This window comes from Lithobates pipiens, unplaced genomic scaffold (assembly GCF_037356315.1).
Source record: "Lithobates pipiens isolate NorthernLeopardFrog02 unplaced genomic scaffold, aLitPip1_a1.2 Scaffold_28, whole genome shotgun sequence".
Taxonomy (NCBI): Eukaryota; Metazoa; Chordata; class Amphibia; order Anura; family Ranidae; genus Lithobates; species Lithobates pipiens.
The window spans coordinates 124444059-124471680 of record NW_027507789.1 but is presented as its reverse complement, the minus strand read 5'-3'; the positions used below and the strand labels follow the sequence as shown (position 1 = coordinate 124471680).

The 27622-nt window shown below is 47.9% G+C and overlaps 1 protein-coding gene across 1 annotated transcript in view; it reads right to left on the bottom strand.

Moving 5' to 3' along the window:
- Positions 1-27622, bottom strand: part of KCNH4 (potassium voltage-gated channel subfamily H member 4) — a 591120-nt gene that overhangs the window by 93694 nt on the left and 469804 nt on the right. The gene's annotated exons all lie outside the window — the stretch shown is intronic.

The following is a 27622-nucleotide window of genomic DNA, read 5'->3' as shown; positions in this document are numbered from 1 at the left end:
TACGAAAGGGTATGGCGGGAATGGCAAGGGTTGGTGGAGGAGGTGTCCTCGGACGGGGATGCGGGTGACTGGCGTTTATTGGTGCTGTATTTTGTGGTCCGGAATATGGAGGGCGGGCGCTCAGCGGCCGCGATTGACAAGAAAATGGCAGGTTTGTCATTTCTTTTTAAACTGTTGGGTTCGGAGGATTGGACAAAAGACTTTTGGGTGCGGCAGATGCTGCGGGGTTTCCGTAAACAGATTAAGCGGGGGGACGGACGGCGTCCGGTGACGTTCAACCTTTTGGTGGCCATATGCGCGGAATTGGGGTCGGTTTGTAAGTCTAGTTTTGAGGTGCGACTGTTTACTACGGCTTTTTCGTTAGCGTTTTATGGGGCGTTTAGGGTGGGTGAGTTGGTCAGCCCGTCCAAAAAAATGCCGGGAGGGCTGTTGGATCAGGACGTGCAGGTGACGCGGGATAAGGTGTGTTTGCTTCTCCGAAGATCAAAAACTGACCAGCGGGGTCGGGGGGTGGAGGTTGCGTTGTTTCAGTTACCTGGGTCCCCGGTTTGCCCGGTTGCAGCTGTTCAGGGGTATTGGGGGGTCAGGCCGGGCTGGGAGGGCCCGTTCCTTATGCACGAGGATGGGTCTTTCTTGTCACGGTTCCAGTTTGTGTCGGTTTTTCGGCGGTGTTTGCGGAATCAAGGTTTAGTAGCGGCGGAGTATGCTTCACACTCCTTCCGCATCGGGGCGGCCACGGAAGCGGCCAGGTGCGGGTTGGACGAAGCATCGGTGCGCAAGATAGGTCGATGGGAGTCGCGTAGGTTCAGGTCCTACGTCAGGCCGCAGTTGGTGGTAGGGTGCTAGCGGTGGGGTGGTTGGTTTGGAGTGGGTGTCCCCCATACAGGAAGTGGGGGTAACTCGACAACTTGGTTCCAGAGGGCTTGGTGTCTGGTGGGATGGTACGGTTGGGTGGTTGATGTGTTTTTGCTTTGTTTTGTTTTTCTCTCCGTTTCAGTGTACGTGTGTGTGGTTTTTCGTTTCAGATGGAGGTGCACCACGCCTCGTTTGGATCGTGGGCCATTCTTATGTATGTTGGGGGGCCAGGAGAGGTGACATAAGACCGGATGGTAGGCAGCTGGGGATTTCCAGGAGAGCAGCGGAGTTGCATTGGTTGGGAATCCCGGGCATGCAGTGGGACGGGGTGATGGGTGTGGTGGACAGGTATGTGCTTCTAGATGGGCCCCCGGATGTGTTGGTGCTCCATGCTGGGGGGAACGACCTGGGGTTGCGTAAGGTCCGGGACCTGCTCGTGGACATAAAGGCGGATTTTCTGCGGCTCCGAGAGAGGTTCCCGAACACGATTTTGCTCTGGTCCGACATCGTGGCCCGGACAAGGTGGAGATGGGCCAGATCGGTGGCCAGTATCCAGAAAACACGGATCAGGGTGAATAAGGTGGTGGGAAGGTTCGTGGTCAAGAATGGAGGGTTGGTGATTAGACACAGGGAACTGGAGTCTAATGTGGGTTTGTATTTAAGACGGGATGGCGTACATCTCACGGATGTCGGCATCGACTTATGGTCCCTGGGTTTGCAAGGGGGCATTCAAATTGCTTTAAGGGTGTGGGGTTGCCCTCAAGGGTAAGGGGGGTCACCCTTTCAGGCTGTGGCGTTATCTTTCTGGTGGTCTTTTACGGTGGCGGTAAAATGGAGGTGATCTAAAAGGGGTGGGGGGCTCATCAGTAATAGGGGGCCCCTCCGGGGTATTCCCGAACGTTGGACGGAATACTGGGTGTTTTGCACTGCAGGAATTGGTTGTCTCCGGGCGGTCACAGCTGGAGGCCTGGTTTATGTTAATGGTACCGCAGTGAGGTTGGTTTTGGTTATAAAAGTGGGTCACCGTCAGAGATCACCAGACTGGACTTGGGTTTAAATGTTGTTTATGGTTTATATATATATATTTATATATTTATATATTTATATACAGATCTTTGGAGTGAGGTAAAAATTTCGGTGTGTTAATAAAAGGCTGTTGTGGCCAGTTTTACTCCAAAGAAAAGGTGTGGTCTCATTATTATTAAAAGGTTGATAAGGGGCAGAGGTGTCATTGGGTTTTTAATAACAGGAAAGGGGACATTGGGGCTACGCAGGTCAAGGGAGCCACGGAATGATCCGACCTCAAGGGGAGGGGTAATGAGGGGCGGGCATGACCTGGTGCCCAGGAGCCAATGGAAGAAAAGGAGGCTGAGGGAACTGAGAGAAGCGAGGGGGGGCGGAGCCATATAAATAGGGGGCGGAGCTTAGACGGGACCAGTGCACGAGGAGACATCACAGGAGGAGGCAGCTTTCCCACCCTCCCTCCCTAATGTGGGGTTATTTGAGCATTCAGGTTATTGGTAGCTGGCTGGTTGTTGTTTCTTTCTTTCTTTCAGGAACAGAGGATTGGTCGTCACAGCAGTGAAAACGGCCCTATTGGGGGCTGCAGCGTTATCTTTCTGGTGGTCTTTTACGGTGGCGGTAAAATGGAGGTGATCTAAAAGGGGTGGGGGGCTCATCAGTAATAGGGGGCCCCTCCGGGGTATTCCCGAACGTTGGACGGAATACTGGGTGTTTTGCACTGCAGGAATTGGTTGTCTCCGGGCGGTCACAGCTGGAGGCCTGGTTTATGTTAATGGTACCGCAGTGAGGTTGGTTTTGGTTATAAAAGTGGGTCACCGTCAGAGATCACCAGACTGGACTTGGGTTTAAATGTTGTTTATGGTTTATATATATATATTTATATATTTATATATTTATATATTTATATACAGATCTTTGGAGTGAGGTAAAAATTTCGGTGTGTTAATAAAAGGCTGTTGTGGCCAGTTTTACTCCAAAGAAAAGGTGTGGTCTCATTATTATTAAAAGGTTGATAAGGGGCAGAGGTGTCATGGGGTTTTTAATAACAGGAAAGGGGACATTGGGGCTACGCAGGTCATGCATTGTACGCAGTGAGGTCAGAGTGTCTGCAAACTTATGAGATGAGGCTGTGTGAGAACAACTGTGCAGATGGAAAACAAGAATTTAAAGCAAACTCAACACATAATCTTTTGAATTCTCTTATTCTTCCATATAGGATGAAGTGTATGCTGATAACATATTAGCATACTAAGTAATGCTGAACAATACATGTAAAGATACTCTATTGACCATAGATTTGATTACTTCAATTAAACTTTTTTGTTTAATGAAGGAAAAGATTGATTGTTTGAATTCTGTTATATGGATCAGCAGAACCTACCACACACAGAAAGTTTTTTCTCCCTAGTGCATAGAATGCACGAAGGTAAAAAACCTTCAGCCTTTATAGCCACTTTTAAGTGGAACTTTAGTCAGAAAATGTAGTCCTGATAGATCATTTTAGTCTGGCCCCTTGTGCAGGTATAGCTATGTAAAACATTAAAAATAAGTATCTATACTGTTTAAAATCAAATAATACACTGTCTCACCCTGCTCTGCACATGCTCAGTTGCTCTCCCTTGTTGGTGTTTGGTATCAGAGCCACTAGAGGCCGAACTGCTGATAGTTTAAAAATGTAATGCTGCTCAGGGGTTCTGGGCTTCAGCAAACAGGCAGCTTCTGGCAAGACGAAACAGGAGCAATGCTGTAGGCTATGCTAAAGAACATTATTTTTTATCAAGTTGTTCCAGGTAAAGTTCCTCTTTAATGAAAGGCATTATGGGGATTTTATCAAAACTGGAGCAGACAGAATCTGGAGCATCTGTGCATGGCAACCAATTACCTTCTATCTTCCGCTTGTTCAGTTAAGCTTTGAAAATTAAAGATAGAAGCTGATTGGTTGCAAGGCACACCTGCTCATGTTTTGATACATTCCCCTCATTATTCTTTCATTATGGTGATTTCTATTTGAAACGTGCATCGTCAACATCATTTCTTTATCATGCATCACGGGACACGGAGCAGCCATAGTAATTACTATGTGGGTTATATGCCACCTATAGGTGAATGGACTCTGGCACACCCAAAGACAGGAAGTCCCTCTCTATATAGCCCCTCCCATACAGGAAGTACCTCAGTTTTTTTGCCAGTGTCTTCAAGGTGATGGTCATAGATTACATGTGCTCTTGGAGCATACTTTGAAGCCTGGACAGTTCTATTAGGAATCATGGACTTTAATCAGATCCATTCAAAGAAGCCAAAATTGGATGGTACCCGAGCCTCATGGGAAGGACAGAATATTCCTTGAGGTTTTGCCTGTAATGTAGCCTTATGGCGCTGGGCACTGCGTAATGGAACCATGTGCAGTATTTTGACCAAGGTGCTTTCCTGCAGGGTGCTATACAGGTCCAGGGAAGTCGACCCCACATTAAGGGGGACCCAGTCTCTTAGGGTCTTTTATGACAAAGCTCACCGTTATGGGTGAAGATTGGGCCTGGCTGTGTGTTTTCCAGCAAACCCTACGATGGTTGGTTGCAGTAACTTCGGCAAGGAGAGTGTCAGAATTGGCAGCTTTTTCCTGTAAAGAACCATACTTAATTATTCATAAGGACAAGGTGGTGTTGCCTCCTCACCCAATCTTTTTGCCCAAGGTAGTGTCCAGTTTTCACTTGAACCAAGATGTCTCCCTGCCTTCATTTTTCCCAGAACCTCACCCTGCGGAAGAAAAATTGTTGCATTCTCTTGATGTGGTGAGAGCTGTCAGGATCTATCTAAGTGTGACAGCTCAGATAAGGAAGACTGATGCTTTGTGTTTGCTGCCAGATGGGCCCAGAAAAGGGCAGGCAGCATCAAAATTGACAATTTCCCATTGGATTCGTCAGGTTATAATTCAGGCTTATGGAATGAAAAGAAGGGTTCCACCTTTTCAAATTAGAGTGCACTTTATCAGGGGAGTAAGTGCTTCATGGACAGTGCGTCACTAGGCCTCTATGGCTCAGGTTTGCAAGGCCGCGACTTGGTTGTCAGTACATACATTTACTACATTTTACCAGATGGATGTAAGGCATCAGGAGGATGCTACTTTGGGCGCAGTGAACTGCAGGCAGCAGTATAGGTCCCCCTCCTGACCCGTACCAGGCCACATGCCCTCAACATTGGGAGGGTGCTTTGAGGTAGCCCCTCAAAGCACCTTGTCCCCATGTTGATGGGGAGAAGGGCCTCATCCCCACAACCCTTGCCCAGTGGTTGTGAGGGTATCAGAATCTGGAAGCCCCCTTTAACAAGGGGACCCCCAGATCCCATCCCCCTTGTGTGAATTGGTAATGGGGTACACATGTACCCCTACCATTTCACAAAAAAAAGTAAAAAAAGACAAAAGACAGTCTTTGACAAGTCCTTTATTAAATTCTTCTTCTTTGCGCTTCTTCTTTCATCTTCTTTCTTCTGGTCTTCCTTCGGTGTTGTTCTTCTTCTCCATCTTCTTCATCTTCTTCTTCCTCCGCTCTTCTCGTCCCGCATCTTGCTCCGGCTTCTTCTCCGCACCGCCCTCTGTGGGAGTCTTCAGCAGTGTGACACTCCGCTTCTTCTGACACTTCTTAAATAATGGAGGGCGGGTCCACCTGGTGACTCCGCCCTCCTATGATTCACGGGGACTTCCCTATGGCTTTCCCCATGTTGTCAGAGGGGACGGGGTCATAGTGGTTTACGTAAATGGGTGACCCCGCCCCCTCTGTCATCACAGGGAAAGCCATAGGGAAGTCCCCGTGAGCCAGAGGAGGGCAGGGTCACTGGGTGGCCCCGCCCTGCGTTATTTAAGAAGTGTCAGAAGAAGCGGAGCGTCACACTGCTGAAGACTCCCACAGAGGTGGATCGTGCAGACGGCACGGAGAAGAAGCCAGAGCAAGATACGGGATGAGAAGAGCAGAGAAAGAGGAAGATGAAGAATTAGATGAAGAAGAAGATGAAGAAGAAGAACAACACCGAAAGAAGACCAGAAGAAAGATGATGAAAGAAGAAGCGCAAAGGACTTGTCAAAAAACTCTTTTGCCTTTTTTAACCTTTTTGTCACTTTTTTTATGAAATGGTAGGGGTACATTTGTATCCCATTAGCAATTCACACGGGGGGCGGGATCTGGGGGTCCCCTTGTTAAAGGGGGCTTCCCGATTCCGATAATCCCCCCGCCCGCAGACCCCCACATACTGTCTATACATGTTGGCAAATGCCAAGTCCACTGCAGGATCGAGGGGGCACTGGATACCTCCATAATAGTGCCAGACCTGCTCAATTGTGTTAAGTAGTTTTTGAGACTGCCACTCTCCACTTTTAGGCCTCATGCACACTAAGCGGGCAAGCGGAAGGCACAGGTGCACCATCCAGCCCTGCTGCCAGCAGCCTGTAAGCCCTTGTACACACGGTCGGAGATTCCGACAGAATGTGTCCTATCGGACCGTTTTGTCGGATAATCCGACTGTGTGTGGTCTCCATCGGACTGTTTCCGTCGGAGTATCTGACTGACCAAGTTTTCCAACTTGTCTGTAAAATTTTCCCACAAAATACTCAGATCGGACATACTCCGATCATGTGTAGCCTACTCCGACGGACAAAGTGCCACGCATGCTCAGATCAAATTCCTAGACCAAAGCTATTGGCTACTAGCCTGAAGGTAGTCCCGTCGTAATGAAATAACGTCATCACGTTATGTACAATCGGATTTGTCCGACCGTGTGTATGCAACAGTTTCGGACAAAATCGGATTAAAGTCTAAAAGAAGCTGAAAAATGGAGAGACTGGATGGTGTAAAAAGTGGTTTTAACATTTAGGGCATTATGTGCTCATGGGCGACTGCCCGAAAAACAGTTTAACCTATACATTCTGCCCTCCTGTAAACAACAAGCATTGCTTGTAATCTGTGTGCGTATGTATTGCATGGTGATTGTTGTTTTGTGTAGAGGAATTCTAGAGCAACAAAGATCTACACCAGCCATTTTCAGCATAGTAGGGAAGGTTGAAAAAAGACACAAGTCCATCAAGTCCAACCCATGTGTGTGATTATATGCCAGTATTACATTGTATATTCCTGTATGTTGCAGTCATTCAGATGCTTATCTAATAGTTTCTTTAAACTATCGATTCCCCCCGCTGAGACCGCTGCCTGTGGAAGGGAATTCCACATCCTTGCCACTCTTACATTAAAGAACCCTCTACATAGTTTAAGGTTAAACCTCTTTTCTTCCAATTTTAATGAGTGGCCACGAGTCTTGTTAAACTCCCTTCTGTGAAAATGTTTTATCCCTATTGTGGGGTCACCAGTACGGTATTTGTATATTGAAATCATATCCCCTCTCAAGCGTCTCTTCTCCAGAGAGAATAAGTTCAGTGCTCGCAACCTTTCCTCATAACTAATATGCTCCAGACCCTTTATCAGCTTTGTTGCCCTTCTTTGTACTCGCTCCATTTCCAGTACATCCTTCCTGAGGACTGGTGCCCAGAACTGGACAGCATACTCTAGGTGCGGCCGGGCCAGAACCTTTTAGAGCGGGAGAATTATAGTTTTATCTCTTGAGTTGATCCCCTTTTTAATGCATGCTAATATTCTGTTCGCTTTGTTAGCAGCAGCTTGAGGTCCTTTTCCATCCTAGATTTCCCCAGAGGTTCTCCCCCCAGTGTATAGATTACATTCATATTTTTGCCACCCAAATGCATTTTTTAAAATTTTTCTACATTGAACTTCATTTGCCATGTAGTTGCCATGTAGTTGCCCACCCCATTAATTTGTTCATATCTTTTTGCAAGGTTTCCACATCCTGTGGAGAAGTTATTGCCCTGCTTGGCTTAGCATCGTCCGCAAATACAGGGATTTAACTGTTTACCCCATCCTCCAGGTCATTTATGAACAAATTAAATATTGGTGCTACATTGGCTTTTATCCAATCAGCTGGTACTATTCCAGTCAGTAGGAGTTCACTAAGTACCCTTGGGTGCAAGCCATAGAAGGGAAGCTGTCGCCACTAAGGGACCATCCACTTTATTACCCGGAACCACTGTGAGTGGCTGAAGCAAGTACTGAAGCAGTATTTTCACCAACCAGGGATGGTGAAAAACTGGGAAACTTCAGCAGGTGTCAAGCCAGGGACCGAGCCAGCAGAGGTGACGCTTGCAGAGCAGCATTGTGTGCCAAGCCAGGAACTTAGCAGGCCAATGGGGTGAAGCTTGAAGTGTATCTGCGAGTGCCAAGCTTGGGACCCAGCCAGAGGAGGTGACACGTGCAGAACAGCTTTGTGTGCCAAGCTAGGGACCGAGCAGGCCAGTGGGGTGACGCTTGAGGAAGATACTCAGTGAGAAGGTTGGAAGAGCTCAGAAGATCCAGTGGCAGTGGATCAGCAAATATATTGAGAGAGGCTGGGAGCTCAGTGTAGTTAAGATCTACAAGAAGTGATTGTAGAGGAAGTACAGAAGTTTGTTACAACTTGTGTTAGAAACTGTTATAATACTGTACCATAGGAGACAGCGATCCTACACATGCAGATGTGTTGTCTTGTTGGATGCCTTTTTCTGCATGGCTGTCTACCTATATAAGTCTTGGAGTCTGCTAATTCACATTGCAAATACTAAAGTGTGTCCTGGCCCTAAACTCTCTCTCCCACAGTTCTGTTCAAGGGAAAATAAATCTATTTGCATTCAAGAAGTGTCTGGCACCCATGAATATACCTTGCATTACACCCACTCTATCTTGTAACCCACTCTACACAGAAGGATGTCACCCGTGAACTTGCTACAGTTGTAAGGGATACTGGCAGTGAAGCCATTGAGGTTTCACAGCTGGTTTCACAGCTGGTTTCCTACTGCTCATGAGTGATGTGTGCTGCACTTTGTGAATGGCAGTGGGGGAAGGAGAAGGGGGCTGAATTTCCAAGGGACCTAGCGCTGCAACGTCTCCGGAGGTGAGGATGAGTACCTGTCAAAAACAGGTACCTGTTCCCTCTCCCCCAAAAGGTGGCCAATGTGTGTGGGGGGGACAGACAAGCAGTTTGGGTGAAGCTCAGCTTTAAGCTGTGGCTGATTGACTTCCCATCTGATGGTGCCTGGATAGTCCCATGTTCAAAGCCACTTGGCAGAGCCAGCAGCATGACACCAATGATATTTTTAGCTGTCTGTAACATTATGACTACCAATATAAGGGACAAACACTGTCCCCCCATGACCTGATTTTTAGCGGGGGTTCACAGATACAGAAAACATATTTCAAGGGTTCCTTTAAGGTAAAAAAAAAAGTTGAGAAAGACTGGTCTACACTACCAAAGCTTTTGCCTTGAAATTATTCTTTTATAAATGGGCACTTATTGCAGTGGCTAGTGGTCATAAAAAACGATTGAGCTGCCAGTGAGCCTACCAATTATATACAGTACCTAGGAAAAGATCACTTTTTTAACAGATAATCTTTTGATTTGCTCAAAGAAATAATTCACAAAGCTGTTATAGTGAAGAATTTCTAAAGTTAGTATTTATAATAGGCAACAGGTAGGAAAATGAGAAAAAAATGTGAGAAAGAAGGTAAATGCACATTGTTTTAGAACGGAGATATAAAAGATATCATGGACCATATGGAAATAATTTTTAAAAAGTAATAAAATTAACTGAAAGGTTACTTGAAGATAAACTGTATTTTAATAGATCTTTATATATATATATATATATATATATATATATATATATATATATATATATATATATATATATATATATACATACATACATTCATACACTGTCCCATTACTTGGTGTGCATGTATTTTCTAAAAATGTCCCTTTCTTCCTGGGATCTTTCAATGTCTTTTTGAGTGGTGTCACAGATCCCCCACCTGCCAGGTGGGCAGATCCTGAATAGACATGTGCAAAAGGAAAACATTTGTATAGTTTTGTTTCGTTTTAATTCGTTAATTCATTCATTCATTCATTTCGTAGTTATATTCGTTAACTTCCTTAAATTTGTTTTCGAATTTCGTTTAGTTTTCTACCGAATTTGAAAAATTGGCCACATTCGAAAATATTTCAACCAAATTCGAAAATATTTCTACCGGATTCAAAATGATTTAAACATGATTCGAAATGATTTCAACCGCATTCGAAATTATTTCAACATGATTCGACATTATTTCAACCGCATTCGAAAATATTTTGTGACCCCGAATTTAGGGCCATGTATCTCAGGGTCACTTGGTGCTAGAAACTCCAAATTTGGAGATGTTGTAGTGCTAGTAATATTGTGTTTGCATGCCAAATTTGGGGTTTCTAGCTATAAGTGACCCCAAGATATGTGGCCCCAAAATCGGGTCGCAAAATGTCATTCTCTGCTGCAGAAAAGTGCTTGACATTTTGTGACCCGAATTTGGGGACACGTATCTCGGGATCACTTGGTGCTAGAAACTAAATTTGGTATGCAAACACAATAGTACTAGCACTACAACATATCCAAATTTGAAGTTTATAGCACCAAGTGACCCCGAGATACATGGCCCTAAAGTCGGGTCACAAAATATTTTCGAATGCGGTTGAAATAATGTCGAATCATGTTGAAATCATTTCGAATGCGGTTGAAATAACTTTGAATCATGTTGAAATCATTTAGTACTTTGGCTCAAATACAATACAACACCCTTCTAACTCAGTTCTCAGGAATAGTGATGGCCGAACAGTTCGCCCAGCGGTCGTTTCGTGGCGAATTTCGGCTGTTCGCGGTCCGCAAGTTCGGCGGACTATTGGCGCTGTTCGCCCGGCGGACTTCCGTGTTTACTGTGTAAAAGAACTTTGACCTATGATGACACATCCATCATGGGGTACAGGACAGCCAATTGAGACATTACAGCACATGGACACTTGGACATTCCCCCTAACCTATAAATACACCCGATCCGGCGGCCATTTTACATTCTTTCTTCTGTCACTATAGGGAGAGGTTGCTGTGTGGAGCAGGGAGAGATTACAGTGACCCAAATCGCTAGCTATTTGGTGCACAAAAGTTCTTTTCAGGACTGGCATAGGTGTTAGGTGTATATAGATTTGCTGTGCTACTGATTGTTGCAGCAGCCTGAGTGTCTTTTGTCAGTTTAGAGAAAGGGACAGGACGGTGTGTGCTGCAGGGAGAGTCAGTTTAGTCATCATCATTAGCTGTTACTATCAGGTCAACAAAAGTGCTATTCCAGTTATTGTTCCAGTAGCCTCTGTTTTGTCAGTTTATATAGGGACAGGCAGGAAGCAGTGTGTCAGGCAGTGAGGGTCAGTTTAATCAGTAGCTGTTACTATTAGTTCCACAAAGGTTCTTTTCAGGACTGGTATGGTAATAGGCTTGTACACGTATAATATTCTTTCTTCCAAATATAGAAAGAATATTATACTTGACTGCTGCCCTTCTGCTGCAGTCTGCTAATCATTCACAACCCACTTGTTCCACAAACCTCCTTATAAGGACTGTTAACTTGGTCTGTCTAGGGTGCTACAATACATAGGGTTGAGTGAGGTACAGTCTGCCATTCTATAAGGACTGGTATCGGTCCACAATACATAGGGTTGAGGTGCACTACTGCTGACCGCTGCCCTATACTGCAGCAGTCCTTCATCGGTATAGGGACTGACGTACAGTCTGCTAATCACTCACACACAACCTACTTTGTCCACAAAAGTCCTTATAAGGACTGGTAAGGTATAGGGTGCTACAGTACATAGGGTTGAGTGAGGTACAGTCTGCTACTCTATAAGGACTGGTATAGGTCCACAATACATAGGGTTGAGGTGCACTACTGCTGACCGCTGCCCTATACTGCAGCAGTCCTTCATTGGTATAGGGACTGACTTACAGTCTGCTAATCACTCACACACAACCTACTTGGTCCACAAAAGTCCTTATAAGGACTGGTAACTTGGTCTGTCTAGGGTGCTACAGTACATAGGGTTGAGGGAGGTAAAGTCTGCCATTCTATAAGGACTGGTATCGGTCCACAATACATAGGGTTGAGGTGCACTACTGCTGACCGCTGCCCTATACTGCAGCAGTCCTTCATAGGTATAGGCACTGAGAGTTTTGTCACAGGGTCATTTAAAAAATGACAGGCAGAGGAAGAGCCAGGCCCTTCCGCAGGGGTGGTAGGGGTAGGGCAGGAGCAACAGGCTTGAGCCAAAGTGGGAAGTTGCAGAAGGTGCGTTCAATTACTTTAAAGGACGCACCAGACTTGGTTGAGTGGCTCGCTCGGCCTTACTCTTCTGCACCCTCCTCATCCTCTCGATCTGCACCCTCTTCTTCACTCTCTGCTATGTGCACCCCCAAAGACACTACCACCAACAACACCACCACCACATACCTTCCGCTTGAGTCACAGGAATTATTTTCCGATCCATTTTAAGAGGACATTTCTGATGCGCAGCCACTCTTGGTATTGGATCAGGAAGAGGAGGTAGCAACAACCGCTACTCACCAGTCTGACGACAGTACCCAGATCAGCCCAAGGAGGAGGTTGGTCCCCGGTGTTGCTGCCTACTCCGAGATCTCTACTTATAGCGGTGGGGAAAGTGACGTTGATGATGACGTGTCTAGTGATGTCACATGGGTGCCCACAAGCAGGCATGTACTGGCCATTGGGACAACCGGGAGTTTCCCGGTGGGCCGATGGCTCAGTGGGCCGCTCTGATGAAAGGGGGCTGGTTATGGGACTCTCTGATGTAAGGGGGCTGCTGATGGGACACTCTGATGTAAGGGGGCTGCTGATGGGACACTCTGATGTAAAGGGGCTGCTGATGGGACTCTCTGATGTAAAGGGGTGCTGATGGGACACTCTGATGTAAGGGGGCTGGTAATGGGACACTCTGATGTAAGGGGACTGGTGATGGGACATTCTGATGTAAGGGAGTGCTAATGGGACACTCAAAATGTAAGTGGGCCGGTCTGGATGAAGTCCAGGGCCAAATTTCTGTCCCAGTCCAGCCCTGCCCACAAGAGAGGAAGAGGAGGGGAGTTCAGAGGGAGATATGGACCAGCAGATAGGGAGGAGAAGCAGGAATAACTTACATTGCACAGGAGGGACAAAGCAGACTGCAAATGTATCAGGAGCGAGTCATCGACCATGTACGGTCACATCTGGCGCTCCCAGGACACCGGCACATGGCTCCGCAGTGTGGGCTTTTTTTAACGTGTCCACTGCTGACAATAGCGTTGCCATCTGCAATCTTTGCAGTCAACGCATTCGTCGCGGTAAGCCCAACACTCACCTAGGGAGGACTGCCTTAAGAAGGCACATGAGCAGCCATCACCGAGCCGAGTGGGAGCAACGGAACACACAAAGCCACACTGCAGGCTCTCACCGTCCAGCCTCGTCTTCTACTTCTCCTTCTCCTCTCTCCTCACAATTGTCCTCCACTCCACCTTCCATCATGCCAAGCTCACGTTTTTCTGCAAAAAGGCAGGCTTCCGTGGGCCTAATGTTTGAGCGTAAAAAAATTATGACGCCGGATAACCCTCTTGCCCAACGGTTGACGGCTGGCTTGTCAGAACTCATAGCCTGCCAACTACTGCCATATAAACTGGTGGACTCCGAGGCCTTTCGCAAATTTGTGCCCATTGGAACACCACAATGGAAGGTCCCAGGAAGGAAGTATTTCTCAGAGAAGGGCATGCCAGAGCTATATGGCCATGTTCAGCGGCAAGTGAATGTATCTCTGGTACACAGTGTCGGTGCCAAGATACATCTGACCACAGACACGTGGTCTAGCAAACACGGGCAGGGAAGGTATATCACTTTTACTGCCCACTGGGTGAACCTTCTGACGGCCGTCAAGCATGTAACCCGTGGCACCCGTGTAGATTTGGTTTTACCGCCACGGATTGCATGCAGGGCAGACTCTTCTTCTCCTCCTCCTCCTACTCCATCCTCCTCCCTCTCCTCCTCAGCTGACTCCTCCTTTTCCGCTGCTAGCGTCCCTTCCGCTGCGCCGCCCAAGCTCCCCAGAACCTATTCGACATGCCAGGTGAGACGTTGCCATGCCGTGCTGCGTCTGTTGTGCCTGGAAGCCAAGAGCCACACTGGCCCGGCACTCCTTTCAGCTTTGCGTTCACAGGCAGATCAGTGGCTAACACCGCTCAATTTGACAGTTGGTAAAGTGGTGTGTGACAACGGTGCCAATCTGCTTAGCGCATTGAAACAGGGCAAAATCACGCACGTGCCATGCATGGCACACGTCTTAAACTTGGTCGTGCAGCGATTCCTTGTCAAATACCCTGGGGTCCAGGACATCTTGCGGCAGGCAAGGAAAATCTCGGCCCATTTCAGAAGATCTTACACGGCCATGGCTTGCCTTGCAGACATTCAGTGGCGACACAATCTGCTGGTCAGACGTCTTATTTGCGATTGCCCGACGCGATGGAACTCAACCTTCTATATGCTTGATAGGCTGCTCCAGCAGAAACGTGCAGTTAACGCCTACCTGTATGAACTCTGTGGCAGAACCGGTTCTGGGGAGCTGGTTTTTTTTTCACCGCGCCAGTGACTGCTCATGCACGACGCATGCAGACTTCTGCGCCCATTTGAGGAGATCACTAAACTGGTCAGTCGCAGCCATGGCGCCATCAGTGACATGGTACCTTATGCCTTCTTTATGGAGCGTGCATTGCGTCGTGTCATTGATCAAGCTGTGGAGGAGCAGGAGCGGGAAGATGAGGAAGTCGCAATGCTGGATGAATTCCCAGGGGGGGCTACTCTATCTGAGACAAGTCAACAACAGGAGTCTGAAGAGGAGTCAGAGGAGGATGGTGCCGGGGCGGATGAGGAGGAGCAAGAAGAGCATGCTTTAAACCTTTCTGGGACCCCTGTTGTTGTGCATGGATGGGGAGAGGAGAATGAAGAGGACGACATTATCCTGGATGATGAGCAGGAGCCAGGCCACCACACCGCTTCCACTTTAGTGCAAATGGGGGCCTTCATGCTCCAGTATATTAATAGGGACCCCCGTATAAAAAGCATAAGGGTCAAGGACCAGTACTGGGTGGCAACGTACTTAGACCCCCGGTACAAACACAAAATGGCAGAAATGTTACCGCCGTCACAGAGGGCTGGCAGAATGGAGTACTTCCAGGCCTTGCTTCGAGAAATGCTGCATTCTGACTTTGCATGCGCTGGCAGAGGAGCAATTCCCACTCCCAGAGAAGGAGTTGCAGGTACCAATCCAACAGCGCCTGCAAGAAGAGGCCGGTTTGAAGATGTGTTGGTGACTTCTGATATGAGGTCATTCTTTCAGCCGACCCATCGACAGGTGTCATCCGGATCCAGCATCAGGGAACGCCTAGACCGTCAGGTGTCCGACTACATCGGGTTAACGGCCGATTTGGACGTTCTGAGGAGTGATGAACCCCTGGACTACTGGGTGGGCAGGCTTGACCTCTGGCCAGAGCTTTCCCAATTTGCAATCGAACTGTTGGCTTGCCCCTCATCCAGTGTCCTGTCCGAAAGGACGTTCAGCGCAGCAGGGGGGATCGTGACCGATAAGCGTACTCGCCTAGCTCACGACAGTGTTAACTACCTCACATTTCTAAAAATGAATGAGGCATGGATCTCGGAGGAATTCAACACATGTGACCAGTAGACCATGTGTATGTCTATAAACAATTTTTTTAAACGAGCACAAAGACCTTCTTTCTTCATTTGGCTCACTTCCTTGTCCAAAAAAAGCACACCGTACTATATGCCCGTACCCTCCTCTTTGAAGAGGTTGAGCGGTGTCATATTTCTACTGGGGCTGCTTATTATGAGGGGCTCCCACCATCCCTGTGCTGTGCTGACTTCCTCCTGGGGCTGCTTATTATGAGGGGCTCCCACCATCCCTGTGCTGTGCTGACTTCCTCCTGGGGCTGTACCTCTGCTGTGCATATTTTGAGGTGCTCCCACCATCCCTGTGCTATGCTCATTATGAGGGGCTCCCACCATCCCTGTGCTGTGCTGACTTACCTCCTGGGGCTGCTTATTATGAGGGGCTCCCACCATCCCTGTGCTATGCTGACATCCTCCTGGGGCTGCTTATTATGAGGGGCTCCCACCATCCCTGTGCTATGCTGACATCCTCCTGGGGCTGCTTATTATGAGGGTCTCCCACCATCCCTGTGCTGTGCTGACTTCCTCCTGGGGCTGTACCCCTGCTGTGCATATTATGAGGGGCTCCCACCATCTCTGTGCTATGCTGACATCCTCCTGGGGCTGCTTATTATGAGGGGCTCCCACCAGCTCTTTGCTATGCTGACATCCTCCTGGGGCTGCTTATTATGAGGGGCTCCCACCATCCCTGTGCTATGCTGACATCCTCCTGGGGCTGCTTATTATGAGGGTCTCCCACCATCCCTGTGCTATGCTGACATCCTCCTGGGGCTGCTTATTATGAGGGGCTCCCACCATCCCTGTGCTGTGCTGACTTCCTCCTGGGGCTGTACCTCTGCTGTGCATATTATGAGGGGCTCCCACTATCCCTGTGCTATGCTCACATCCTCCTGGGGCTGCTTATTATGAGGGGCTCCCACCATCCCTGTGCTATGCTGACATCCTCCTGGGGCTGCTTATTATGAGGGTCTCCCGCCATCCCTGTGCTATGCTGACATCCTCCTGGGGCTGCTTATTATGAGGGGCTCCCACCATCCCTGTGCTGTGCTGACTTCCTCCTGGGGCTGTACCTCTGCTGTGCATATTATGAAGGGCTCCCACCATCCCTGTGCTATGCTGACATCCTCCTGGGGCTGCTTATTATGAGGGGCTCCCAGCATCCCTGTGCTATGCTGACATCCTCCTGGGGCTGCTTATTATGAGGGGCTCCCACCATCCCTGTGCTATGCTGACATCCTCCTGGGGCTGCTTATTATGAGGGTCTCCCACCATCCCTGTGCTATGCTGACATCCTCCTGGGGCTGCTTATTATGAGGGGCTCCCACCATCCCTGTGCTGTGCTGACTTCCTCCTGGGGCTGTACCTCTGCTGTGCATATTATGAGGGGCTCCCACTATCCCTGTGCTATGCTGACATCCTCCTGGGGCTGCTTATTATGAGGGGCTCCCACCATCCCTGTGCTATGCTCATTATGAGGGGCTCCCACCATCCCTGTGCTATGCTGACTTCCTCCTGGGGCTGCTTACGGTGCAGGTGTCAGTGCTGTATATTACGGTGCTGATGTCAGTGCTCTCTGTCACGGTGCTGCTGTCAGTGCTGTATATCACGGTGCTGGTGTGAGTGCTTTATGTCACGCTGCTGATGTCAGTGCTCTCTATCATGGTGCTGCTGTCAGTGCTGTATATCACGGTGCTGGTGTGAGTGCTTTATGTCACGCTGCTGATGTCAGTGCTCTCTATCATGGTGCTGCTCTCAGTGCTGTATATCACGGTGCTGGTGTGAGTGCTTTATGTCACGCTGCTGATGTCAGTGCTCTCTATCACAGTGCTGTTGTCAGATCACTCTATCACAGTGCAGGTGTCATTGCTGTATGTCACGCTGCTGATGTCAGTGCTCTCTATCACGGTGCTGTTGTCATTGCTGTATGTCACGCTGCTAGTGATCATCTCCTGCACCCTCTTCTTTGCCTACTCTGGTCCCAGACCTTCCCTCTCCTCCATTGCCTTCATTCGCTCCACAGTCCTGAATTGTCACAACAATTTCCCATATAAAAAAAGAATGCTTGTAGTTTTGGATCCCAGATTCACCTCATACATGTGTTATGTCATTGGCCATGTGGTGGGACTATGTTTGCACAGCTATTAATTATTTTGTGGCTGCAAATTTGACCTGTAGGTTTGCGAAGTTCGCCTCCCATTGAAGTCAATGGAGCCCGCCGCGAACGTTACGGTTCGCGAACTATCGTCCGCGTTCGCGAAACGTCCCGTCGGAAGTTCGTCCATCACTACTCAGGAATGCACTTTGCCAGTAATCCATCCTCCAGCAAAAAATTTATTAGCTGATTGGATTATAAGATTTACTTTGAGCTGACCTTTTGTTTCATTAGATCTTTAAAGAATTACCGAATCATGTCGAATTCATTCGAATTGATTCGTTATATTTCTTTCGTATTCGTTGTAATTCGTTATTTTTTTATTCGGACATTCGGATGCATCTGAATGTCCGAAAGATGCAAAATTCGGCCGAATTTCGATTCGTTACGAAACGAATTGCACAAGCCTAATCCTGAATGCTGTCGAGAATGGTATCATACTATGACATGCCACTGTTCTCTGGAGCAGGCTCCTATAAACCCAAGGTGGCAAGATGACATACTCCTAAATGGTGTATCCTGGAAGCCATTGACTCACAGGGAGTGGGCGGGATGGTGCTATACATAATTCAACCAAGAAGAGAACCAGTGCTGGACCATAGGGCATGGAGAATATGAATAGTAATTAAGCTGCTGATTAACCTGTTCTAAAATTAAATAGAAATAGAGCAAAATGAAATTCCATGTGTCTTACATCATCCGAAATATAAATTTATTGTATTATATCATATATTACGTACACAGCCCTACTGCCCTCCTGACAAACTATAGAGTTGTTTCCTATCCTACGGGGAATTTCACAGCTGGTAAATACTCAGGTAAAGGTAAGTTGAGTAAACCGAGTAAAGCAGAGTTATTGATATTTTTGTCTTAAAATAAAACAGATGTCATGCTTATTGCACAGAGAGGTCCATTACCTCCTCTTTGGCAGTCCCCCACCAGTGCTGCCTGCTTCTCCCTGCTCTGGGTGCCTCCTTAGCAAGCCGTGTGTTAAGGGGGCACCAAGGCACGTGCATAGTTGCCAACATTGTAAAAAAAAATGTAGGGACACTTTTTGGGCTGTAGGCAGAATCACATTATAATTTGGGGACGGGGCATGCGCTTGTAGGCATGGCATATTGGTAAAGTGCAGTGTGACAAAAATAGGTGTGGGTTACGCAAAATAGTGGGTGTGGCTTAAGTGGGCGTGGCTCGAATCCGTGTGGTTAGACTCTGAGATGAATGAGTGATGGAGAGGGAAAGGGGGAAAGGGGAAAGAGAGAAGGGGGGGGGTGAGGGCTGGAGGGACAGCAGCCCCAGATCCTACACCACAATAGAAATATGGTTGTTATGGTGTCAGGATGATTGAAGTGCATTTTTTTCTATTATTACACTGTAATATAAAATTAAATCATTCAACTCACCATGATGCAAAATCAGTGGGACCCCTGAGCATGTCACCTGCCATGTCGCCTGCCACCAACAGAATCCGTCCTTGCATCAGGTGTCCCCACCAGAGTCCGTCCTTGCATCAGGTGTCCCCAGCAGAGTCTGTCCTTGCGTCAGGTGTCCCCAGCAGAGTCCGTCCTTGCATCAGATGCCCCCAGCAGAGTCCATCCTTGCATCAGGTGCCCCCAGCAGAATCAGTCCTTGCATCAGGTGCCCCCAGCAGAGTCTGTTCTTACATCAGGTGCTCCCAGCAGTCTGTCCTTGCATCAGGTATCCACAGCAGAGTCCGTTCTTGCATCAGGTGCCCCAGCAGAGTCCGTCCTTGCATCAGGTGTCCCCAGCAGAGTCCGTCCTTGCCTCAGTTGCCCCCAGCAGAGTCCCTCCTTGCATCAGGAGCTCCTCGGCAGAGTCTCTCCTTAAATCAGTTGCCCCCAGCAGAGTCAGTCCTTAAACCATTGTCCCCAGCTCAGTCCTTACATCAGTGTCCCAGGCAGAGCCATAGTTACCCCATGTACATAGTTACCCCTCTCCCCCTAGTTACCCCCCGTACATAGTAACCTCCCATGCATAGTTACAACCCTGTGCATAGTAACCCCCCTGTACATAGTTACCCCCTGTACATAGTAACCCCCCTGTACATAGTTACTACCCTCCCCCCTGTACATTACAGTTACATCGCTGCCTGGGCTTTACACCGAGAGAGACCAGAGCAGAGCAAACTCCATGAGCAGCGCAGTGTGTTTAGTGGAGAGGGAAGGGGCCGATCCGTGCAGCTAACCCCGGCTTCAGAATTGTGAAGAGAGAAGCCGATTCATTGGCTGCACGGATCGAGCCCCCTCCCCTCTCCACTGAACACAAGGGGAACGATCTAGTGGTGGCGCCGGCATCCATTTTGTTGGAGCCAGCTGCTGCAGAGCCAGCTGCATTCCTGATTTCCCTGGACAAAAAAGGCAAAATCCCGAATCGGGGTGGCCTTCCGATCGGGACAAGGATCCCAAAATCTGGATTGCCCTGGGAAAATCGGGACTGTTGGCAACTATGCATGTGCGCTGCTGAGCAGAGTTATGTGCGTTCACAGACACACACACAGCGCCGGCAAGCCACGCCTCTACTCCCTCCAAATAAAAGTTTAATTGAGAGCAGCAGGAGCCCATGGTATTTCCTGTGAGACCAGGAAGTGAGAGAAGCGGTGTCAGCGCTCCTCCTCTCCCCTGCATCCACCACTGAATGACACAGGGGAGCCGGATTACATGACTGAACTAGGCTAAAAATAGGCAAGTATACACTTTTTTCTTACACAGGTAGTCAGCTTAGGTAGCGTTAGCCAGGAATTCTACGTTAATTGTCCTTCAGTATGTTCAAATATTGATCCTAAAAGAAGTAGTATCTTATGTAATCTAGATACATTTACAATTCATATTCTTAAAGCTTTCTTTCTTTACATTCGCATGTACAAATGGTACAAATGTGCCTTCTAGTACCCTATTGATGACAATGTAATTTCTAACCCTTTTTAGAGTTTATATAGTTAGTTATTTTATTGCTAATATTTAATCTTTAAGAGCTGTGAAAGGATAAGAAAAAATAGTGAAATACAGACTCCTATACATACAGTATTTATGAATTTTAAGGGGTTACTTTACTAAAGACAAATTTACTGTTCAAGGGAAGTTGCACTTTACAAGGGAATTTTCCCCAGAGCTAAGTGAATGAGGGGAAGCTCTGCTGATTTCCATTATCCAACCACATTCAAACAAAAATACATTCTTTTTTATTTTCCATGCATATTCTTGGGTATTGTTTGCAAAATGAAATAACACCAAATCCACTAAGCTCTGGGGAAGCTTCCCTTGCAAAATGAACAGCCTATTTTTCTTTAGGAAATCAACCCCTGAGTGCTTTTGCAATGTCAGGCCCTGCAATTATAACATTTTGTTCTTTCATTGCATTAGCTCTTAGTCTATAACTTTAGTACTACTACACTGACAAACCTGTGTAAGAATGATGTATATACTTACATATTTTCAACCCACTCTGGTCTGGTCACAAAATCTGGCTCCCCTGTGTCAGCCAGCATGGCTCCAGGGGATTATTATTTTTATTATACAGGTTTTATATAGTGCCAACAGTTTGAGTAGCGCTTTACAACATGAGGTCAGACATTACAGTTACATTACAATTTGGTACAAGAGGAATCAGAGGGCCCTGCTCGTTAGAGCATACAATCTAAAAAGGAAGGGTCAATTGATACAAAAGGTAATAGCTGTGGGGAGATGAGCTGATGGAGGAAGCAAAACAGTGTTAGAAGCAAGATAGGCTTCATTGAAGAGAAGGGTTTTCAGTAATCGTCTAAAGATGAATAGATTAGGGGACAGTCGGACAGATTGGGGTAGGGAGTTCCAAAGCATGGGAGAAGCTCTGGAGAAATCCTGGAGGCGAGCATGGGAGGAGGGGACAAGGGAGCTTGAGAGCAGGAGGTCTTGGGATGACCAAAGAGAGCGGCTTGGTTGGTATTTCGGGACTAGGCTAGTGATGTAGCTGGGGCAGAATTGTGGATGGCTTTGTAAATTATTATTAGTACTTTGAATTGTATTTGTTGGGTGAGTGGAAGCCAGTGGAGGGATTGGCAGAGAGCGGTGGAGGACACTGAATGGCTGGTAAGGTGGATGAGTCTGGCAGCGGCATTCATTATGGACTGAAGGGGGGAGGGGCCTATGTAAAGCTAATCCAATGAGGAGAGAGTTGCAGTAGTTGAGGTGACAGATGACCAGGGAGTGAATTAGAAGTTTGGTGGTGTCATTAGTTAAAAAGGGGCATATTCTGGAAATGTTGCGGAGGCTAAGGCGGCATGATTTGGACAGGGATTGTATGTGGGCATGAAAGGACAGTTCAGAGTCTAGGGTTACCTCTAGCACCCTGGCATGTGGGAACAGACTGATAGATGTGCCATTAATCTTGACAGAGAAGTCAGGGGAAGGGGCACGTGGGGGAGGAAATATTAAGAGCTCAGTTTTAGATTAAGTTTGAGGAAGTGGTGTGACATCCAGGCTGATACATCTGTTAGTAAATCAGTGATGTGTAAGGAGACTGATGGGGTGAGCTGAGAGGCAGAGAGATAGATTTGGGTGTCATCAGCATATAAATGGTAGTGAATGGTAGTCAGCTGACCCAGGGAGAACGTGTAGATTGAGAATAGTAGAGGTCCAAGGACAGAACCTTGGGGGACCCCAACGGAAAGGGGAATTGGAGAAGAGGAAGTGGAGTTGTAGGTGACACTGAAGGTATGATGATATAGGTAAGATTCGAACCAACGGAGAGTGCAACCTTAGAGACCAAGCAAATTGAGTTTTTTGAGGAGGAGGGGGTGGTCGACCGTATCAAAGGCAGCAGAAAGGTCCAAGAGTAAGTGTATGGAATAATGACCGTTGGTTTTGGCTGTTAGTAAGTCGTTTGTGATTGTGAGTTTTAGGAGGGCAGTTTCTGTGGAGTGTTGTGGACGAAATCCAGACTGAAGGGGATCAAGAAGGTTATTCTCAATGAGGTGGTCGCTCAGTCTGTTGTAGACAGGCCCGTCGTGACAGGACAGGCAAAACAAGCAATTGCTTGGGGCCCCGAGCTGGCCTGGGGCCCCAGCCATGCCGCCAGCCGCCGATTTGTAGCATGGCCAAGCTCCCCTTCCTTCCTCCTGCAGTCCGCGTGGTACCAGAGATTCAGTTTCCTGTTCCCGGCCGGACTGACAGGAAGTGCACACACTAAGTGCTCACTTCCTTTCAGTCCGGCTGGCCGGGAACAGAAAACTGAATCTCCTGCCGCGCGGTGCGCAGTAGGGAGGGGGGTTAAAAAGAACACGGTGGGAGTAGTAAGGGGGGAGGCAGTCATCAAGACCCATTTAGTAATAAAGATATGGTAGCTTGCTGACCATAATAAAAACAATTACCATAGCTTTCTTTCCATTTTTTTTCTTTACCATCCCTTTTCCATCTTATTTCTTCTTTTTTTTAATCAGTTAATATTTATTAAAGCTTTTTGCAAAAATTTACAAAGCAGCAAAGAAAAGACTCTACAGCCTGTAGGCTTTGCGTGCGTGCGTTTGTGGGGGGGGGGGGGGGGTTGGGGGGACCTCCATGTCCATTTTGCTTGGGGCCCCCAAATTCCTTCAAACGGCCCTGTGTAGACTAAATGTTCAAGGAGTTTGGAGGTAAAAGGGAAAAAGAGATGGGTCTTAAGTTGTTAAAGATTGGTGGGGTCTGAGACCTTGTTTGGTATGGGAGTGACTAGCGCATGTTTTAGAGGGTTGGGGAAGATGCCAGTAGAGAGTGAGAGGTTGAAGATATGAGTGAAGGAGTGTAGGATTGAGTCAGATGATGACCATAGAATTTGAGAAGGAACAGGGTTCAGGGGGCAGGAGGTGAGGTGGGCATTATAAAAAAGTTTAGTGACTTCCTCTATAGTAGCTGGGTTAAAAGAGGGAAGTATTGATTGTGCAGGAGGACAAGTAGTGTAAAGTGAGGGAGATGTCTGTAGAGCGGAGATCTCAAGACGAATTGTCTCAGTCTATTTTTTGAAGTGATTAGCAATCTCCTGGGCAGTGAGTAAGTTAGTGGGTGGGGGTAATGGAAGACGAAGTAGAGTGGTAAAGGTAGAAAAGAGTTGACGGGAACTGCGTGAGAGGGTGTTAATGAGAGTGATAAAGTAGGTCAATGTGGAGGCAGGAATGGTATTTTTGGAGGGCAGATTTATATTGGCTGAAATCTTGCTGCGACTACTTTTTTTTTGAGGCTTCTGGTATTGTCTGCCTGCCAGGGTTGTAGCGATAGGGGCCTGATTCTGTGCGTAGCGAGGGGGGCAAAGGTATCCAGGGTGGCTGACAGTGAACTGTTGTAGACAGAAGTAGCCAAGTTGGGGCAGGAGAAGGATGAGATTTTGTCATAGAGACAATCTGTAGCAGAAAAACGAAGCAAAGGGTTACGATGGCGAAGGTTTCTACGGGTAATAGCTTGGTATTTGGAATCCAAGGAGGAGGCAGACAAGGAGAGAGAAAAACTAATGAGGTGGTGATCAGATAGAGGAAAAGGAATATTGAAGAGGGTGTGCAGAGTGCATAGGTAGGAGAATATGAGGTCAAGGCAGTTGCCAACAGAGTGAGTAGAAGCGCTTGTCCATTGTTTTAGGTCAAAAGAGGAGGTTAGGCTCAGCAGCTTAGAAGTAGCAGGAGTGTTAAGATTAACAGGGATGTTGAAGTCTCCAAGAATGATTGCTGGAATTTCAGAGGAGTGAAAGTAGGGTAGCCAGGCAGAGAAGTCCTCAAGGAAGTTTGATACCAGTCCAGGGGTCCAGATCACAGCAATTCTCAATGAAACTGGAGAAAATAGACAAATACAGTGAGCTTCAAATGAAGAGAGGGACAAAGAGGGGGGTGGATGAAGAACCTGAAAAGTGCTTTGAGGGGATAGGAGGATTCCAACACCATCTCCTTTCCATCCACTAGGCCTGGGAGAGTGAGTCCAAAGGAGGCCACCATAGGAGAGAGAAGCAGGAGAAGGAAGGTCAGATTCTTGAATCCAGGTCTCAGTAATTGCAAGTAGCATCAAGGAGTTAGTGATAAATAGGTCATGGATGGTGGAGGGAGCGCCAACTAGTGATGGACGAACTTCCGACGGGACATTTCGTGAACGCGGTCGATAGTTCGTGAACCGTAACGTTCGCGGCGGGCCCCATTGACTGTGGGAGTCAATGGGAGGCGAACTTTGCAAACCTACAGGTCAAATTTGCAGCCACAAAATAATTACTAGCTGTGCAAACATAGTCCCACCACATGGCCAATGACATAACACATGTATGAGGTGAATCTGGGATCGACAACTACAAGCATTCTTTTTTTATATGTGAAATTGTGACAATTCAGGACTGTGGAGCGCATGAAGGCAATGGAGGAGAGGGAAGGTCAGGGTAGGCAAAGAAGAGGGTGCAGGAGATGATCACCAGCAGCGTGACATACAGCAATGACACCTGTACCGTGATAGAGTCATCTGACACCAGCACCGTGATAGAGAGCACTGACATCAGCAGCGTGACATAAAGCAATGACACCTGTACCGTGATAGAGTGATCTGACACCAGCACCGTGATAGAGAGCACTGACATCAGCAGCGTGACATACAGCAATGACACCTGCACCGTGATAGAGAGCACTGACCTCAGCAGCGTGACATACAGCAATGACACCTGCACCGTGATAGAGAGCACTGACATCAGCAGCGTGACATAAAGCACTGACACCAGCACCGTGATATACAGCACCGACACCAGCACCGTGATATACAGCACTGACACCAGCACCGTGATATACAGCACTGACACCTGCACCGTAAGCAGCCCCAGGAGTAAGTCAGCATAGCACAGGGATGGTGGGAGCCCCTCATAATGAGCATAGCACAGGGATGGTGGGAGCCCCTCATAATGAGCATAGCACAGGGATGGTGGAAGCCCCTCATAATATGCACAGCAGAGGTACAGCCCCAGGAGTAAGTCAGCATAGCACAGGGATGGTGGGAGCCCCTCATAATAAGCAGCCCCAGGAGGAAGTCAGCACAGCACAGGGATGATGGGAGCCCCTCATAATGAGCATAGCACAGGGATGGTGGGAGCCCCTCATAATATGCACAGCAGAGGTACAGCCCCAGGAGGAAGTCAGCATAGCACAGGGATGGTGGGAGCCCTTCATAATAAGCAGCCCCAGGAGGAAGTCAGCACAGCACAGGGATGGTGGGAGCCCCTCATAATGAGCAGCCCCAGGAGGAAGTCAGCATAGCACAGGGATGGTGGGAGCCCCTCATAATGTGCATAGCACAGGGATGGTGGGAGCCCCTCATAATGAGCATAGCACAGGGATTGTGGGAGCCCCTCATAATATGCCCAGCAGATGTACAGCCCCAGGAGGAAGTCAGCATAGCACAGGGATGGTGGGAGCCCCTCATAATAAGCAGCATCAGGAGGAAGTCAGCACAGCACAGGGATGGTGGGAGCCCCTCATAATGAGCAGCCCCAGGAGGAAGTCAGCATAGCACAGGGATGGTGGGAGCCCCTCATAATGAGCATAGCACAGGGATGGTGGGAGCCCCTCATAATATGCACAGCAGAGGTACAGCCCCAGGAGGAAGTCAGCACAGCACAGGGATGGTGGGAGCCCCTCATAATAAGCAATTACAAGCATTCTTTTTTTATATGTGAAATTGTGACAATTCAGGACTGTGGAGCGCATGAAGGCAATGGAGGAGAGGGAAGGTCAGGGTAGGCAAAGAGGAGGGTGCAGGAGATGATCACCAGCAGCGTGACATACAGCAATGACACCTGCACCGTGATAGAGTCATCTGAGACCAGCACCGTGATAGAGAGCACTGACATCAGCAGCGTGACATACAGCAATGACACCTGCACCATGATAGAGTGATCTGACACCAACTCCGTGATAGAGAGCACTGACATCAGCAGCGTGACATAAAGCACTGACACCAGCACCGTTATATACAGCACTGACACCAGCACCGTGATAGAGAGCACTGACATTAGCAGCGTGACATACAGCAATGACACCTGCACCGTGATAGAGAGCACTGACATCAGCAGCGTGACATACAGCAATGACACCTGCACCGTGATAGAGTGATCTGACACCAGCACCGTGATAAAGCACTGACACCAGCACCGTGATATACAGCACTGACACCAGCACAGGTGATAGAGAGCACTGACATCAGCAGCGTGACATAAAGCACTAAGCACTGACCTCAGCAGCGTGACATACAGCAATGACACCTGCACCGTGATAGAGAGCACTGACACCAGCGTGACATAAAGCACTGACACCAGCACCGTTATATACAGCACTGACACCAGCACCGTGATAGAGAGCACTGACATCAGCAGAGTGACATACAGCAATGACACCTGCACCGTGATAGAGTGATCTGACACCAGCACCGTGATAAAGCACTGACACCAGCACCGTGATATACAGCACTGACACCAGCACAGGTGATAGAGAGCACTGACATCAGCAGCGTGACATAAAGCACTGACACCAACATCGTGATATACAGCACTGACACCAGCACCGTGATATACAGCACTGACAGCAACACCGTGATGGAGAGCACTGACATCAGCAGTGTGACATACAGCAATGACACCTGCACCGTGATAGATTGATCTGACACCAGCACCGTGATAGAGAGCACTGACATCAGCAGCGTGACATAAAGCACTGACACCAGCACCGTGATATACAGCACTGACACCAGCACCGTGATAGAGAGCACTGACATCAGCAGCGTGACATAAAGCACTGACACCAGTACCGTGATATACAGCACTGACACCAGCACCGTGATATACAGTACTGACATCAGCAGCGTGACATACAGCAATGACACCTGCACCGTGATAGAGAGCACTGACATAAGCAGCGTGACATAAAGCACTGACACCAGCACCGTGA